General features: G+C 33.9%; 3 pseudogenes; all 3 read left to right on the top strand.

Annotated features, from left to right (window-relative positions):
* The first annotated feature begins 2317 nt into the window (after window positions 1–2317).
* On the top strand, window positions 2318–2498 carry LOC129251158 (U2 spliceosomal RNA; annotated as a pseudogene).
* A 1450-nt stretch (window positions 2499–3948) lies between these two features.
* On the top strand, window positions 3949–4134 carry LOC129251159 (U2 spliceosomal RNA; annotated as a pseudogene).
* An 822-nt stretch (window positions 4135–4956) lies between these two features.
* LOC129251161 (U2 spliceosomal RNA) lies at window positions 4957–5141 on the top strand (annotated as a pseudogene).
* The last annotated feature ends 340 nt before the right edge of the window (window positions 5142–5481 follow it).

The following is a 5481-nucleotide window of genomic DNA, read 5'->3' on the forward strand; positions in this document are numbered from 1 at the left end:
TGGGGAGAGCCAGCCCCACCCGTCGCATTCCCCAGACTTTGCACCTTCGGATTACCATCTGTTCCGTTCAATGCAGTCAGCCCTTATTTGAAAGCGGTTCACTTCTTGCGAGAGCATCGCAAACTGGCTCAATGAATGGATCAAGTTAAAAGTACTCGAATGTTTCGGCAGAGGAATTCGTAAGCTGCCTGAAAGATGCAGTGATCATGTATTATTTAATTATTTAAATAATTCGTAACTTTGGTTCAGAAAAGACGGAAACTTATTTTCATATATTATTTTGTATTTTATTTTATTTTTATTTTGTTAAAATGTGAAACAATTTTTGAGAGAGTAGCAAATATAACACATCTTTTGACGTGACAATGACTTATAATTCGATGGAGCTGGCTGCATGCACCAACAAATGCGCCATTACCTTGCTCTGAGGCGTTTCATTTAAGGCTTGAACTGCAAGCGAGAGCGCGGAACGAACGACAAAGGGGCACAATCGGCCTCCGCGTTCGGCAACGATCGACATCTGGCTCTCTCCTACTTGAGTAAGCGTTGCGTCCGGACAGTTGCTATACAATAATACAAGACTAATTCAAGTCCTATGGGGAACTGCATACACACATACACATCCCTATATGCACATATGAACGTATGTGTATAACGAACTTTGTTCCAAGAGCCAAATGAGTGTGCGCTTTTACTCACTTAAAAATGTGTAAACAAATAAACAGCAAACATGCGAACTATTGCTTTTATAAGCAATAAATGAGCATAAAGAGATTAAGAGAGCAACAATGCATCATTTCATTCATTGACTGGCACATTTCAAATTTTATAGTATTCAGTAATTGAACGCGAATCGGCAACAGGTTAGGAAGTGAGCAAAGTTTTATTAAAAGGAGCAGAGAGCATAACTGAATTTTATGTACACAACTTTTTTTACAACAAATTACAATTAAATTTGCAAAAATAATTAAGTAACTAATTGAACAACAACTTTTATTCAGTTTACTTGCTGAAAGAAATAATGTGAATACAAAACTAAAATTTTAAAAGTCAAGTAGAAATTGAAACAATAGATTTTATTCGAGTATTTTATAAATTTAAAATGATTTTCTGAACGAAGAGTTTTATGAAAAATTGTTCTCAATTCTTTCGAACGACGACTCATTTTGCAGAACTGCTTATCACATTGTAAAAAAAATTGGCATAATTGTATTTATGCGTACAAATAAATGTAACTTGATCAATTCCATTGCGATTCCATTTACCTCCTTCTCTAGATCCATACAAAATATCTATCAAACAAATAAAATCAAAGTTTTCCTTTGGAAAATGCAACCATTCCACCAGTATTTTCTTATGATGTTGTCACGTTCAACTATCGTCAGTAAACTGACTTTACAGACCATCTCATTTTTTTTAATTGCTTTCTTTTCTAAATAACTTTAAATAAATAGTTACCTTTTTTTATAAAAATAAATATAAATAATTGTGTGCATTGCTTTCGAAATCCACTTCAAACATTTTCTCTTGTCAAATATTCTCATGTAAAAATATTTATGCGACAAACTGTATATGCTTGTGTGTGCGTGCGTATATAATACATGGTATGTTGCATTTGTGGTTGTTGCAGTTATATCAATGGCATGCGGTTGTTTGAACGCATGCGAACACAAATTTCTGTGCAAATGTCGCTGTTAATTACGTTAACGAGCAGTTAATGAGCGCAAATCAGCTGCAACTGGCACTTCACATACAAAGCCGTGTGACATAAATATGGCAGAGTTTGTCATAGCGTTCAAAGTGAAATTTTTTCTTGATTAACAGTTTGAATGAATTCATTAAGAGCTCGATTTTACAAAATTCCAGTAAACTTTTTCGGCTTCGTATCACTCTGATTCGACCAAATAAGTGCAACCTAATTAGCATTTATAAATATGTACGTAACATTTAATTTAGCCATATTTGCATTTATCTGGTATTCAAGAATATAAGGCGATCTTTTTGAAGTGAAAACTTCTTTAGAATCGTTGGGAGTGATTTGAGGAAAAGTGAAACGAAAAAAGCGACCAACTTGGCTACGAAGCGTTATATTATATGTTGATATAAAAGTAGCGACGAACTAAATAAAAATAACTTTTATTTTTTCTTGTGATTCGAACCAAGGATTTTGGATCGGAAGCTCACATTGCTAGTCGCTCGGCTACCGCGCCATGCTGTCGTCGCTGGCCTAAAAGTTATTTAGTTACGAAGCGTTATATTATATGTTGATATAAATAATTTTTGTGAGCGTGTAATTCTCAAAAGCTGTATTAGGTTTATTATTTAAAATGTATTGACTAGGTAGTGTGGTTATGAGCTTAACATCTGATAGATCCTCCATCGGAGGACAACAAATGTTAAACTGATTTTTGGAGATGGGCGGAGTGTTTTAGGGTGCTCCTTCTCTGCCACGGGTTGACCCGGTATTGCAGTACCGCCGGGATTTCGGCTTTGAATAAATACAAGGAAAAATATACTAATACATTTAGCTTTGGCGGGAAGAGCCATAAATTTTTATATGAATACATGTAGACGAAAATGGAATTTTTTTTTTGAAATTTGCATTGTAGGACATTTCCAAGAATGATAGAAACAAGATTGCGCCCATCAGAGCGTACGTGACGTCACGTTTGCTGAGTTGTGCAGTATTGCCAACCATTTGCTCTTCGCAATAAATTTAGTGCTTTTTTATACCAAAAATGCGACAATTTTTTAGTTTGGTGTTTGCTTCTTTTTGTTTTTAATTTAAGGCTAGCGAAACTTTAGGTTAAAAAAAAACTGTATTATTATACAAAAGAAGTTTAAAAAAGGCCACTCTGAGAAGATTTTAGTGCTAATGAAAATTAGTTGGTTTTTATAAAATTTGATATTTTGAAAGTGTGAATTTAATTTTTTGCTCCTTTTAAGGTTATGGAAGAATATTAAATGTCCCTTTCTCAACTCTTCTTAAGATTGAACACTTTTTACACATTTTAAAAGGCGTTTGAATTTACTGAATGCGGATTAAAACCATAGAGGTGTAATCGTTTCTTCCGGTCATCAATCCTTAGTGAGACATAGAGCATCAAGAGGTGTATTCATAGTAAAAATAAGCAACAAAATACCAGAAAATACTAAAGAAACCATACTGACATTCTTACAAAAAAAGTACCTTATCTAGTTACATAACTTCAAATATAGCAAAAAAAGTCGTTCCCTTAATAAAAAAGTCTCGCTTAACAAAAAAAACTCATAAATTAAATTGTACATAAGCATAACACATTTATTTAAAAAAAACGCACATTCTACAGACAATTTGTCACGCATGCAAAGTTCTTTAAGTAACACAATAAAAATTTCGTGTTTTATTTTCTTTAAATGGGCATTTAGTGCGTTTTTATATCCAAAGCTAGGCAACACTGCAGTAGCGAGAGAGAGATCTGACTGCCGAAAGCAGAAGAACACCAACAACACCGGCAATCGCGGATAATGCCACCAGATGTTAAAAAAAAGTAAAGCTAAATAAAACTGAGTGAATTGTTTAAATAATTATTAAAAAATGTATACTTTACAAAATTATAATCATTACTTTTAATTAGAATAGGCTAGAAAAATGTCATGTGGAATGAACTAAAACTCCGAGACAAAAATAATAAAAATAACAAAAACAAAATGCTAAATCAAGTTACGAAAATGGTAATCTGGCCATACTGGAGCTAAAATCACGTAACTAGTTGTCAAATTCGCTGAGCGCAAAGTAACGGGACCACGATGGGCGCCATCTCATTATTCTTTGCATCATGGGACATTTCTGATTATTTATTGAAAACAGTTTTTTGGTTTAGATACTGAGTCAGTTTAAGTGAATCGGTATAAATATTTCGTACATTAATTTTTGTGAGCGTGTAAATTCTCAAAAGGTTTATTAGAAAATCTATTGAAGTAGGTAGTGTGGTATCTGTTCCTATCAGCTTAACATCTGATAGATCCTCCATCGGAGGATAACAAATGTTAAACTAATTTTTGGAAATGCGCGGAGTGTTTTAGGGGCTTGCTCCGCCTCTGCCACGGGTTGACCCGGTATTGCAGTACCGCCGGGATTTCAGCCTTGAATAAATACAAGAAAAAATATCCTAATACATTTAGCTTTGGTGGGAAGAGCCCAAGGCGAATTTATTACAGGTGACAGCAAACACATATAAGTAAAACCCTACATGTATTTGTTGTTGCGTTTGGTGCAAGCATCACGTCAAAATCAGCAAGCAAATGTAAACATACGAATGTACACATACCAATACATACAAACAAAGCATATCATTTTGACGTAAGCCATACCTACGGTGAAAAATTCAGCTGGGTGAATGCTGTCACCTTAATAAATCCACCTTGGAAGAGCCATAAATTTTTATATGAATACATGTAGACGAAAATGGAATTTTTTTTTTTTGAAATTTGCATTGTAGGACATTTCTGATTATTTATTGAAAACAGTTTTTTGGCTTTTCTATTTTTGGTTTAGATACTGAAAGTCAGTTTAAGTGAATCGGTATAAATATTTCGTACATTAATTTTTGAAGTGAAAACTTCTTTAGAATCGTTGGGAGTGATTTGGGAAAAAGTGAAGCGAATTACAACATATAAACGTAGCGACGAACTAAATAACTTTTAGGCCAGCACCGACAGTATGGCGCGATAGCCGAGCGGCTAGCAATGTGAGCTTCCGATCCAAAATTCTTGGTTCGAATCACAAGAAATAAAATTTTTTTTTTTTTTAAATTTGCATTGTAGGACATTTCTGATTATTTATTGAAAACAGTTTTTTGGCTTTTCTATTTTTGGTTTAGATACTGAAAGTCAGTTTAAGTGAATCGGTATAAATATTTCGTACATTAATTTTTTTTTTGTGAGCGTGTAATTCTCAAAAGGTTTATTAGGTTTATTATTTAAAATGTATTGACTAGGTAGTGTGGTTATCGGCTTAACATCTGATAGATCCTCCATCGGAGGACAACAAATGTTAAACTAATTTTTGGAAATGGGCGGAGTGTTTTAGGGCTTGCTCTCCACCTCTGCCACGGGTTGGCCCGGTATTGCAGTACCGCCGGGATTTCAGCCTTGAATAAATACAAGAAAAAATATACTAATACATTTAGCTTTGGTGGGAAGAGACATAAATTTTTATATGAATACAAGTAGACGAAAGTGGAAGAAATTTGTAAGTCTGTTTCTTCGGTCCGTTTGGGTATTTTTTTTGACAACATCGAAACCAAAGCATTTGTATCATATTTTATCTATCATAAGCCACTCGTATCATTTGTTGAAATTGAAAACATTGAGGATGAATAATGATAAAATGAAGAAAATAAAATATGAGCTTTATAGCAATATTATAATGAACCTATAATTTCCCGCTCCTAATGCTGCTTTCGTCTTATTCTCTCTCAGTTTGTTTTACGGAAGGTT

The sequence above is a fragment of the Anastrepha obliqua genome, unplaced genomic scaffold (assembly GCF_027943255.1).
Source record: "Anastrepha obliqua isolate idAnaObli1 unplaced genomic scaffold, idAnaObli1_1.0 ptg000005lb, whole genome shotgun sequence".
In the NCBI taxonomy this organism is placed as follows: domain Eukaryota; kingdom Metazoa; phylum Arthropoda; class Insecta; order Diptera; family Tephritidae; genus Anastrepha; species Anastrepha obliqua.